Here is a 13,801-nt window from a genome sequence, read left to right on the forward strand (position 1 = left end):
GCCTTGTTTAGGATCGGCTCACGAGCACCGTGCGTGGCCGCAAGGCCCAACCTCGGAGTAGGATGATCCGATTATGCGGTGAAAACCCTAAATCGTCGTAGATCTCATTAGCTTCATCTTGATCAAGCAGGACCACCAAGTATTCGTGCACCCCGTACGGATCATGGGTGGATCGGCTCTTTGAGCCGATTCACGAGATAACCTGAGAGCCGATCGAGGCTCGTATTTAACGTTTACATGTATGCCCCGCAGGAAACTAAGCGAGGCACCCTCATCACCTTCCTGACCAGGTATAGGTCAGGTGGCACGCCCTTGCACTTCGCAACGCCGCGTGTGACCGGAAGAGCATTGCGGGCCGTCGCTCGGAGGGGTCTCGGCCAGCCGCAGCTCTAGGCTCTTCCCGGCTCTACGAGTGTTGACAAGGCCGCTGCCCGCCGGTGGGTTTTGGCGATCAACAGCTCCGGAATCAAACAACACTCGGCGGGGATGTGGTTGACGGAAAACATACCCGCATACAACATCTGGTGCTTCCTGGGTTTCCTCGGCGTTCATGTGGTAGAGGCGGCCGTTGCGGTTATAGGGGTTGTTGGGGGCGAACTTCTTGCCGGTGGAGACACGGCGTTGCTGCTGAGCAGGTGCAGCGGTGTTGCCGGCGAGCTTGGCGAGACGCTTGGGACACTCGTTGGAGTAGTGCCCAACTACACCACACTCATAACAAGTGATGGTGGTCTTGTCCTCCTTGTTCGCAACGGGAACGGCATTGCTTCCGGTTCTGGGAGCGGGGTTGGTGTTGTTATTGTTGTTGTTGTTGTTGTTGTTAGGGGCTCGGGTGGAGCGCGGTTGTAGTTGTTGTTGTTGTTGTTGTAGTTGTTGTTGTTGTAGCCTCCTGACTTGGAGTTTCCTCCACTCCGGTTCTGATAACCGGGGCGCGAGTTCTGCATCGGGGGCTTGTTGTTTCTCGGAGTGAAACCTCCGCTTGAGCTAGGGCGAAACTTTTGGGGGTGGCTTGATCCACTTTGATTTGCCATGCGGCGCTTGCGGTTCTCATTGGCTTGGTTCAACTTGCCCTCCATCTGGATGGCGGAGTCGACAAGGGCTTCAAGGTCGGCGAAGGGGATGTTGACGAGGACGATCCGCATCTCATCATGCAGTCCGTTCAGGAATCTCTCCTTCCTCTTCTCAACGGTGTCGGTCTCATCAGGGGCATACCTCGACAGTGTGAGAAACTTGTCGCGGTATTCAACCACCGTCATGCGACCTTGTTTCAGTTCACGGAACTCATCCCTCATCTTTTTGATAAGACCCGGGGGTACATGGTACTTGCTGAACTTCAGCTTGAAATCCTCCCAAGTCATGAACTGACCTCCGTTCATGGCACGGGTGCTTGTCCACCAAGCGCGAGCTGGTCCAGCGAGATAGTGGGTGGCGAACAAGACCTTCTCGTTGGCCTCCACTCCGGCTACCTCCAGATTGTTCTCCATAGTCTGGAGCCAATCGTCGGCGTCGAGGGGTTCCTCGGTCTTGCTAAACACCGGAGGATTGGTGTTCTGGAAGTTCTTGAGCTTGGATCCAGGGTGGTCATGATTTCCATGGCCTTGGTTGGCAATGTTCTGCAAGGCGATGAGATTGGCTTGGCGTTTGGCTCGTTCTGTTTCCCTGTCGGCAAGCATGGTCTGCAGCAGTTGCAACATCGCGTCGTTGGTGCGATTGGGAGGGGCCATCTGAAGATATAGAAGATCATGAGATAAGAGGGAAACATTCTATGGTTCATTTTGGTTAAGTTTGAAAACAATTTGAAAACTTGTAATCTTTTCATGACAAACATAACATTCATTCATTCATGCGACACATGGTACAAACTAACACACATACTTCAATGGTTTTAAGAACCATTCTCATGGTAAGATACAAGGGACAGGATACAACTCACACCTACTATAAGTGAACTAGTGCAACTACTCCTCATCCTCGACATCGATCGGGACGTAGTCGTCGGGTCCTGCCTTCAGGAACTCGTAGTCCTCCTCCTCGGTGTTCTCGTCCTCCTCAAAGTCGTTGTCGTCGCTCAGGAAGGCGTCTCCTCCCTGAATGTCGATGCCTCCATCGTCATCCTCCGGCCGACGAATCGATCCTCCTCGGGCCTTGACAGTGGCCTCAAGTGACGCGATCCTGGCGCGAAGGCGACGAATCGTAGCGTCCTTCTTGGCACGCTGCTGGCGAAGGCTCTTGCGGTTGTTGTTGAGTAGCTTGATCGCCTCACCCTGCTCGGTGATGTGAGCATGGGTCTGGTTCGCGTAAGCGCGAGTGGCGTCGAGGTCCCTCTGAGTCTGGTAGAGCATGAAGTCCAGGTGCTCAGCATGGTGCCTCAACTCCGGGTGCGGCTGCAGCTCCATGGGCACTCCCGCAGCATCACGCCTCACAAGGTGGGCGTAGCGCGAAGCGAGGATGCGCACCACGTTCTGTCCACGAGAGGCGCGCAAGTGCCTCCCGAAGGCCACGTGCGAGTCCGTCGAGCCGGTTGCTCTCGCGGAAGGAGAAGAGGATCCTCTCCGAGGTGGGAGGCTCCATCTTGCCCCTCAAGTCGGCAGTGATCACCCACCGCAACTCTCCTCCGGGCGTGTCGTCCAGCTGAACCCCGTGGAACTCGGGGTGTGGGCGCCCAAGGAAGTCAGAGACGGCGTTGAGGTCGTGCTCGAAGATCAAGCTCCCTCCGTTCCCAAGCTGGTAAAACTTGGTGTTGATGGGTTCATTCGGCTCCATCTGAAAGAGAATTGGATGAGTAAGTTAGAGAGTGCAAAGTGTGGCAAAATTTTAAGTTGATTCAAATAAGATAGAACATGATTCATCAAATTTTGGCAAAGTCTTAAAGATAAGAGTGTAGTAAATTTTCACAAATATTTTCTTTCATTTTATTTCAAAGTTTAAATTTTTCAGAACGCCCATTCTAACTAAGGTCTTCTAAGGTCAAACAATGGCTCTGATACCAACTTGTAAACACCCGGATTTTTAAGTCCGGATGCCTATTATGTCATACATCGCAATCCCAGGAATATTGTTATTGCGAGGCATAATAGTTAAGTATCACAGTCATCATTCATTACAAACCATAAGTCTTACAAATTTGGAATCACATGATCCATATTACACGAATAGTTGATCTATCGATCAACGAACAAACACAAGTTCATAGTTCATAGCGGAAGCGTAAGATACAAGGACTCTCTAGTCCACAGGGCCAACGCTTGACGTCGGAAGACTCCTAGTTGTCGTAGGCGTCCTGCTGGTCATCTCCTTGTTCATCTTCATACTCTGGCCATTTGAATAGCCAGGGACAAAGCCGTGAGTACTTCAAGTACTCGCAAACTAATACTAATGTAAGTGCTAGACATTCTAGTATGGTTTGCTAAGCTCTAGTTTATTTGCATAAAGCCAGTTTTAGTTCGCAAGTATTTGAGAAAAAGCTTGTTCAAGTGCTAACTAACTCAAGTGGGAACATTAGTGTCATTCCCACCATTCCAGTGGTGATTTCAATTCAATTCACCACAAGTCATTTCACCATCATCTTTCAACATCATTTTCAAAGATATGACATCGGAAACTGTATGGCCTTTCCAACCGTTCGTAACCGTGGACGCGGCTATTCGAATAGATTGACACTCTGCAGAGGTTGCACACTTGTGCCACAACATTTGATTTCATCCGTCGAGATTACCCCGAATCATCGTAACACAGTACGCGGATCATCAACCATAACCTTTCACTTACGAGTCCTAGTATGAGCACCTCTCCCCATGAGCTTGGCCTCCCAGTGAAGACCAACTGTCAACCTGGGAACTGCACAGGGCTTGGCCGTACAATTCACCTCAATTTCACATCATTTCTCAACAACGGAGGCAGCCTCAAGCGTAACCCCTATGACGTGTGTTCAGAGGGAACCCATACTAAGATGCATAAACTTCCAGTTAAGCCCTACCCATAATCAGGTATTGTGGGGGTACTTACTAATTGGAAAGGTATCGCATTCAAACCAACATCATGTTTATCAAAAATCACCATCTTCTCTTTGTCATATTCACCTTCAAAATCATTCAATGGAATGCATCATCATTCCAAGGTTTCAAAATTTATTTCAAATCACATTGTTCCCATCTAGAGTAGTCAAGTTTTATTCATTAGCACTAGCTCTAAATCATGAGGGGTGCTACTTTGCTTTGCTTGATTGAGACTATTTCACTACTCTAGTAACCAACTTGTACTTTGACCAAAGTTAACTATAAAAGTAACTTATTGAGAAAACAAGTAAAAACTTGTAATGTAAAAACTTGGGATAGGCTTATGTAAGAAAAGGTAAGAATCATGGTGCCTTGCCCCAAGGGGCTTTGCACTTTGCAAGAATATTAGCTTGCCTTGGTAGTTCTCAAACTGTTCCTCCTCCTCTTGGTAGCAACCTTCTTCTTCGGCGTACTCTCCGGTGCTACCGTCTAAATTTGAATACGAGTATAATTACTCACTAATTCAATGGCTATTCCCTATATCACATATAAACACACAAACTATTCTATGCACACAATTAATCTACTTAGGGTGCATGGCTTGTGTTGTTTAAATAGAATTCACTTCTTTGTATTTAATATGTAAATGATAGTTTCCATAGGGTTCTTGAGAAATAATTTCCTCTCATTGAAATCTTCTTAAGATTTAATTTCTCAAACAATCATATATGAACTCATATTGACCTAAGTCAAATGTTCATCATCATCATTTGTGAAAATGATTTAAATGGGGTAGATCACCTCATACCATTTAACAACACTACATATGATTTAAATCTCTAAGTAATTCATATAAGAGAGTTTGGACCAGGGGTCCAAACATCCCATGAATTCATGTGAGACAAGATTTAAATGAAGTTTAAAACTTCATATGAATTACTTAATAGTTTTGGACAATATCAACTAGTTAAACTAGCCATAATATCCATTACTTAAACTATGACATGATCATGCAAAGTGACCACACCATTTTATTGCATAATAAGTCAAATGTGAGCTATTAGAGTTGGAATTAACTTAATATCTATTTTGGTTGATTTTTAAGAATTATTTGAATAGGGAAAAGTCCCTGCTTTGTTATTTTTATCAAATTAATTCTACAAAGAATCTGGTCATGGGACCAGTGGCATGTTGTAGATAATTTTACTAGCTTTCCAACAATATAAAGTTCATCCAATTTGGTTTAGCCAATTTAAATCTATTGAATTTCAAAGTGGAGGCAGTATTGAAATTCATTTGAAATTAATTAAGTCTAGTTTGAATTAAAAGGCCGGCGGGAAAAACTACTGGGCCAGATTCAAACTGAACGGCCCAAGGCCAGCCCAGCCACGGTCCAGCGACGCGCGGGCTGCCTGACAGAGGGTCCCGCATGTCAGCGGCTCATTTAACCCGAATCGGTAAGTTTCAGTGTGAGGCGTTGGATTAGAAATAGATCGAACGGTCGTGGTTCATCGTCGTCTCCGACGAGAACCCGACGATCTGGCGGCGGCAGTAGGGGGTCGGCGGGCTAACCAGTGCTCCAGCGAGGGATGGCAGTGTGCTTGGGGTAGATGTGGACGACGGCGACGCTCCGTAGGCCAGGTGGCGTCGCCTGAGGTGGACTGGTTCGCCGGCGATTGCTGCAGAGCTTCCGCGGCAGCGAGCTCTCGATTGGCCTTGCTCCGGCGTGAATCAGGTGAGTGGTGAGGTGGTTGAGAAGCTGGGAGAGGTGGGGAGTGCGGTGGTGTGCTTGGATCATCAAGGGGAGTGCTCCTTTTATAGCATTGCTTGAGGGTTGCGGGGCAGGGTGGCAGTCGACCATGGCGCGGCGATTCCGGTGAGTGGTCGAGCTAGGCGAGGGTGCAGCGATGCTCTACGGGTCCAGGCGATGCTACTGGCAGCGACATCTTGGTCGGGGAGGGCCTGGTTGGGTCACGTTGCTTCCAGGTAGGTCGCGGCGGTGGCGGGATCTTTGTCTCCATCTACGGCGGCGGCGGGCAAGGGTCGTGGTCGAGGCCATGTCTAGCGGTGTCCAGGTGTCACGCAAATGCTCAACTCGTCGAGAGAGGGTCCAGGGCGAGAGCAGGGTGGCGGCGCGGCGCGTGTACTGAGCGTGTCCATGCACGTGCTGGCGCGACGCGAGCGGCGTCCAGGGCGTGTGCTGGGCGCGCGATCTCTGGCGGCTGTCGAGCTTCTCCTCGACCATGGCCGGTGCTAGGTGGTCCAGTAGAGTGAGGTGGCGACGTTGGACAAGGTGGGCAGGGGTGGCGATGAAGGAGAGGAGGGGTGGCTCGGCATGGTGGCGCCATGGCCGGCATGCCATGCCCATGTGAGCTAGCCACTCCTCATTAGGGTTACTATGTGCTATTTATGGTTAGAGGGAACCAGGGGACAATTTAGAGTAGTGTAGTGTAGATTAGGTTGTGTAGAATCACTATTTGCAATAGTGTGTAATAGTGCCCGATTTTGGAATTTTCAAAATTGTCCAAATTTGATTTAATTCAAATGGTGAATCTATTTGAAATATGTGTGTTTAGATAAGTTGTATTTGACCAGAGATGAGTAGAGGTGGTGGTGGAATTGTAAAATTCAAGAATTTGCAAAATTGGGCTAAGTGGAGATTGTTCCATATGTTAAAAAGTTGAATCTTTGGATGAGCATAGCTCTTGATCAAGAATGATTTTGGCATGGTGATCTTTACAAAAGTTGTTCACCTTGATGTTGACTTTGAAATGGTACAAAGAGTTAGCAAGATTTGGTTTGAGGAAATTGAATGGCAATGGCTCAAAGTAGTGATCAGACTATAATTGTCACTTTTGACCATTATCATATGTGAGCTAGTTTTACATTTGGAATTTATTTGAATTGTGATTCTTTGATTCCAAAAGTTGTAATAAGTGTTTAGTAACATTATTCAACTAGTGGTGAAGACCAAATTGGTCTAGGGTCAAAATTTATAAAAATGCCATAGGGCATATGTTAGGGTTTTAGGGTTTTTCATTTATTGGATTTTCTTCCTCTTTGATTTATTTGGTTGGTGATCTTCATATGATCACATTAGGGTTTTAGAGCATATCAAATACAAGTAATAACAATCATCATGGCATATCAATCAAATGCACAAGTCCTATGCATGGTACTATATGCAATTTGAAAAGCTTTTGTTGGTTTGAAATTTTGCTCTCTGGAATTCTCTAACTTTCTTTTTATTGAAATTTGGGGTGTTACATAATCCAAGAAAAGAAATTTTATTGTACGTAGAGGATGACATGCGGGTCCCATTTTGCAGCAGTGGTCTCAACGTTTCCAAGGCGGCACAGAACCAAAAGAAAAATAAAGTAGCCCGAAATCAGGGGGTGAAAAAAATCCAAGAAGAAAGATTTCAGTTGGGCTGCATCTGGACATCTGGGCCTTCGAACTATCCTACTTGGCCTTTTGACTCGTACAATTTCAGCCCACTCCAAAACAGGAAAGTTCCGAATTTTCTAAAAAAAACAGGAAAGTCCTATGCTTCGCAAAGACAAAAAAACAAGGAGATTCAACATACAAGTTTTTTTTATGTAAAAATAAAGATTTAATTATCCGTTTGATATAGCTCAGAGCGCAATACACTGTTTGTTGTCTGCAAAATAATCAAGATATCATATGTTTCTTGTACGGGGAGGCTGACATCGGGGACCCATGAGCCGCGGCGTCGTCAACGTTTTAAAGGCGGCAGGGGATGGAAAGAAAAAATAAACCAAAAATATGTTGGTACAAAATCCAAGAAAAGAAACATTTTCGTTCTAAGAGGATGACATGCGGGACCCATGAGGTAGCAGCATCCTCAGCGTTTATTGTTCATAGAGGCTGACGTGTGGGACCCGTGAGCCAGCAGCGTCCTCAACGTTTTAAAGGCGGCAGGACATCGAAAGAAAAAATTAGCCAAAAATCATTTGGTAAACAAAATCCAAGAAAAGAAACATTTACCATTCTGAGAGGATGACATGCGGGACCCATGAGGCAGCAGCATCCTCAACGATTCCAAGGCGGCAGGGGATCAAAGGAAAAAAAAGAAAATATCCCGAAATTAATTAGGGGTTCAAAATAAATCCATCAAAGGAAACTTTTAATGTTCACAGAGGATGACATGTGGGACCGACCCTGCCAACGGCGTCCTCATCGTTTCAAAGGGGGCAGGAGATCAAAAGAAAAAGGCAAATAGCCGGAAATTAGGGGTCAAAAATAACTCCAAGAAAGGAAACTTTTATTGTTCGTAGAGGATGACATGCGGGACCCATGAGCCGCGGCTTACTCAACGTTTCAAAGGCGGCATGAGATCGAAAGAAAAAGGCAAGTGACAAAATATCGGGAGCCAAAGATAATCCAAGAAAAGAAACTTTATTGTACATAGAGGATGACATGCGGGTCCCAATTAGCGAGCAGCCGGTCTCAACGTTTCAAATGCGGCTTGAGATCAAAAGAAAAAGAAAGTTGATTGTACATAGAGGATGACATGCGGGTCCCATGAGTCGGCCAGCTTACTCAACGTTTCCAAGGCGGCAGGGGATCAAAAGAAAAAGGAAATAGCCAAAAATCAGAGGGTGAAAAAAAACCAAGAAAATAAACTTTTATAGCACATAGAGGATGACATGCGGGTCCCATGAGCCAGCAGGTTACTCAACGTTTCAAACGTGGCATGAGACCGAAAGAAAAATGCAAGTGACCAAATATCAGGAGCCAAAAATAATTCAAGAAAAGAAACTTGAGTGTACATAGAGGATGACATGTGGGTCCTATTTAGCAGCAGCGGTATCACCGTTTGAGAGGCTGCACGGGATCGAAAGAAAAAGGCAAGTGACCAAATATCAGGTTCCAAAAAATCCTAGAAAAGAAAGTTTTATAGTATATAGAGGATGACATGCGGGTCCCATTTAGCAGCAGCGGTCTCACCGTTTGAGAGGCGGCAGGGGATCGAAAGAAAAAGGTAAGTGACCCAATATGAGGTGCCAAAAAAATCCAAGAAAAGAAAGTTTTATTGTACATAGAGGATGACATGCGGGTCCCATTTAGCAGCAGCGGTATCACCGTTTGAGAGGCGGCAGGGGATCGAAAGAAAAAGGCAAGTGACCAAATTTGAGGTGCCAAAAAAACTCCAAGAAAAGAAAGTTGATTGCACATAGAGGATGACATGCGGGTCCCATTTAGCGGCCGGCGGTGTCAACGTTTCCAAGGCGGCAAGGGATCAAAAGAAAAAGGAAGTAGCCGAGAAATCGGGGGTCAAAAAAAATCCAAGAATAGAAAGAATTTTGGTTCATAGAGGATGACATGCGGGACCCATGATCCTGCATCGTAAACGGCTCGATCGGAGAGCGTTGAACGAGATGGCGCGATCGAGAAAAAAAACAATGCCAGAGAGGCTGCCATCTGGGCCCTACATCCCTCGGCGGTGCAGATTTGCGTTGACTCGGCCGGCGAACACGAGAATTCAAGATGCACCACGTCCCGGGCCACCATACGCAACGTTTTGGCCGGTTTTGTCGGGCTAGGTGGCCTCAAAAACGAGAAAAAAATGTTTTGACATGCACAACGGACAGACCCAAAATCGTCGGCCATGGTACACCAGCAACCACGGCGCGACTTCAACTTCGTCGGCCATGGCAACTTTTCTTGTAGTGGCTTGCAATAATTCCAAGAAACAGCGCCACCACCAAGAGTGAAAGCATATCCACTTGTGGCCTTCATCTCACTAGCATCTGAAATCCGATTGGAATCACCATACCCTTCAAGTCCTCTTAGATACCCGGTATAATGAATTTCATAGCTCATGATTCCCTTTAGATAGCGCATCACTCTCTCAAGAGCATGCCAATGATCATCTCCTGGGTTGGCCACAAACCGGCTAAGTTTGCACACAGCAAACGAGATATCAAGCCTCGTACCGCAAGCTAAATACACGAGAGAACCAATGATTTTAGAGTATCTCAATTGATCTCTAGTTGCCTTTTCATTCTTTCGAAGTAAGATACTAGGAGCATAAGCTGTGGGAGAAGATTTGCAATCATCATATCCAAATATGTTCAACACCTTCTCAACATAATGTGATTGCACAAGTTTAATCATATTATTCTCATCTCTCAACAACTTGATGTTCAAGATAACATCAGCTTATCCAAGATCTTTCATCTCGAAACACTGAGGTAATAAGGTTTTGACCTCCTCAATCCCTTTGAGACTTGTCCCAAATATTAGTATGTCATCCACATACAAACATGGGACAACTCCCTCACCCCCACCATGACGGTAGTACACACATTTGTCGGCTTCATTAACAACAAAGCCCACAGATGTCAAAGTTCTTTCAAACTTCGCATGCCATTGTTTGGGCGCTTGTTTGAGACCATACAAAGATTTTCTTAACTTACACACCTTTTGTTTCTTGACCTTCTAGTACGAAACCATCAGGTTGTTCCATGTAAATTTCCTCGTCCAACTTTCCATTTAGGAAAGTCATCTTAACGTCCATTGATGAACGAGAAGACCGTGTGAGGTAGCCAATGACAGTAGTACTCGAATGGTGGTCAATCTCACCACAGGTGATTAGGTATCGAAGAATTCTCCACCTCCCTTTTGGGTATAGCCTTTGGCCACAAGCTGAGCTTTGTACTTCTCAATATTACCATCAGCTCGAAGCTTTTTCTTAAATACCCATTTACATCCTACAGGTTTGCACCCATAAGGACGCTTGGTTAACTCACATGTTCCATTAGCCAAGATGGAATCCATCTCGCTTGGAACCGCTTCCTTCCAGTAGTCTGCATCAGGAGATGCAAGAGCTTCTGAAATCGTAGTGGGTGTATCATCAACAAGATATACAATGAATCCATTACCAAAAGACTTTGCAGACCTTTGTCTATTGCTTCTTGTGGGAGCTTCATTGTCATCCTCATCAGAATCTGAACTCTCATCATCAGATTCCTCACTAAACTCCATAGGAGTTTCAGGAATTGGATCAGATTCCCAACTAGACATGTCATGTATATCTCTCATAGAAAATATATCATCAAAGAATGTAGCATCTCTTGACTCAAAGATGGTGCCAACATTCATGGCATCTACTCTAGATTTCACCACAAGGAATCTATAAGCAATGCTATGGGAAGCATAGCCAACAAAGACACAGTCCATGGTTTTTGGTCCGAGGTTTCGCTTCTTGTTGATTGGCAAATTCACTTTAGCCAAACAACCCCATGCTCGTAGGTAGGAGAGTGTTGGCATTTTATTTTCCCATTCCTCATATGGGGTAACCTCTTTATTCTTGGTTGGAACATGGTTTATGACATGACACGAAGTCAATATAGCCTCCCCACCATTTCTTGTACAAACCCGAAACATCTAACGTGGTGTTAACCAAATCTGTTAGTGTACGGTTTTTTTCCTTTCTGCAATCCCATTGAACTGTGGGGAACTGGGAGGCGTCCTCTCATGGATTATACCATGTTCCCCGCAGAATAAATTGAACTCGTTAGAAAAGTACTCTCCACCACGATCGAACCGAACCCTTTTGTATCTTTCTTTCAAGTTGGTTATCAACTTCAGCCTTATAGATTTTGAAGAAATCAAGAGCCTCATCTTTAGTTTTCAGAAGGTATACATAACCGTACCTAGTGGAATCATCGGTCAACGTCATGAAGTATTTCTTTCCACCTCTTCTCAACTCACCATTCATCTCACATAGATCTAAATGTATGAGCTCTAGTGGTGCCAAGTTTATTTCCTTCGCTTGCTTGTGAGGCTTGCGAGGTTGCTTTACTTGCACACAAGCATGGCACTTAAAGCCTTTGACAAAGGTAAATTTCAGAATTAAACTCATATCAGCAAGCCGCGACATACAACCGAAATTAACATCACAAAGTCATGAATGCCAAACATTAGTCTCATCAACACTAGTGCTTACATGGTTCACAACATTATCACAGAAGTCTTCTAGAGAGAAGCGAAACATTCCCTCATATTTTTATCACTTTCCAACAAAAGTTCCATACTTAGACCGTACAACTTTATTTGACTCAAAGACCAACTTAAACTCATCTTTCATAAGACATGAGCCACTAACGAGATTTCTCTTGATAGAAGGGACATGCAACACGATCTTCAATTGCACGTCTTTGCCCGAAGTAAAGTTCAGATCTACCGTGCCAACACCAAGAACAGTAGAATGTAACCCATTCCCCGTCATTACTGAGAAACCTCGGGCCTAATTAGAGGTAAACATGGAGATGTCAGCACACACATGAACATTGGCACCCGTATCAATCCACCATTATGTGGGCTGAAACACTGAAAGAACAGTAGGTAATAAATTACTGTTCCCTGAAGTTTCTTCCTCTATGTTTCCAATGACCATGTGACAGAGTTAGAATTCTGTCCAGATTGATCTTTCTTTCCCTTGCGTTGTGGACAACAATGAGCCCAATGGCCCATTTTTCACACACCCAGCAAGGATCTTTCTTCTTCATTTTACCCTTTTCTTGAAGTTGGTTGTTCGAGAGACTCCCTTGTTTTTCCCTTGGACTTGTGGGCATTTTTTGCACAATATTGGCAGCAGAACGACCCTTGTTTCCACCAGTGTGTTTGTCTTTTGCCATCTCTTTCTCCTCAACATTCAGAGAGCCAATGATATTCTCAACAGAGAACTCATGCCTCTGATGTTTCAGAGAAGTGGCAAAGTTCCTCCACGAATTGAATGGGGAAGCTTAGCGATAATGCATCCCGCGAAAAACTTGTCCGGTAGCACACACTTGAGGAGCTTGAGTTCCTTTGCTATGATCTGTATCTCGTGAGCCTGTTCCACTATAGATCGACTCTCAACCATTTTGTAGTCATTAAACTACTCCACTACACCTCCGGCATCGGAAGCACCGAACATAGCGTCCAGTGCATCCCACGGTTCCTTCCCATTTAGGATGTGCAGATAAGCATCAACCAACTTGTCTCCAAACACACTTAGGACGGCACTCACAAAGACTACGGTGGCCTCCCCGAACTCTTTATCCTCATCAGGAGTAAGCGGACCTCTGGGAGTACCATCCGCAACTCGGTGCACGCCCATAGCAGTGAGCCACAAGAGGGTCTTAATCTGCCATCTTGAAATGAGAACCCGTAAAAGGGCTCGGTTTGAGCGCAGCAGTAAAACCACATGGTAAAAAATTGCCTAAGCATATAAGGTTTTTGGATTGTTAGATTATTAGCCAATTTCGAGTGAGTTTAACTACCGAAAACAACATTACAAATGCACTAGCATACTTAACCATACACATCAGACTAAGCATATGCATCAGATCTGAATATGAAACAAGTAGCAGTGCAAGATTAGAGAGGAAAAGCACGTACATCGTGACCGGGAAGGTTGTTCCAGCAGCAGCACCACCATGGCAATCGTTGATGTCGCCCATGGTGTAGTCGGATTTCTCGACGAAGCAGTCGAACCAACCAAGAAGCACGAACATTAGTGAGCAGTCACGCCGAGACGCTCCCCACAAACCTTACCGCCCACCTCCTGGTGCAGAATCTCAGCGACGGGGTTTCGGATGCCTGCCCTCCCAGACGATTGTGCACGCAGCCGAGATGGGGAAGACTAGAGAGCAACACAGTAAAAGGACCTTCGAGAGAGAGGGAGAGAGAGAGAGAGATAGTAATTAGAGATGCTCTAGATCGGTTCTATCTCCTGGCATAGCCTGGGAGGTGAGCCGACCGACCGCGTTGCCACGCGTAGGAAGCCAGGAACACGC

The sequence above is a fragment of the Lolium rigidum genome, chromosome 2 (assembly GCF_022539505.1).
Source record: "Lolium rigidum isolate FL_2022 chromosome 2, APGP_CSIRO_Lrig_0.1, whole genome shotgun sequence".
NCBI lineage: Eukaryota > Viridiplantae > Streptophyta > Magnoliopsida > Poales > Poaceae > Lolium > Lolium rigidum.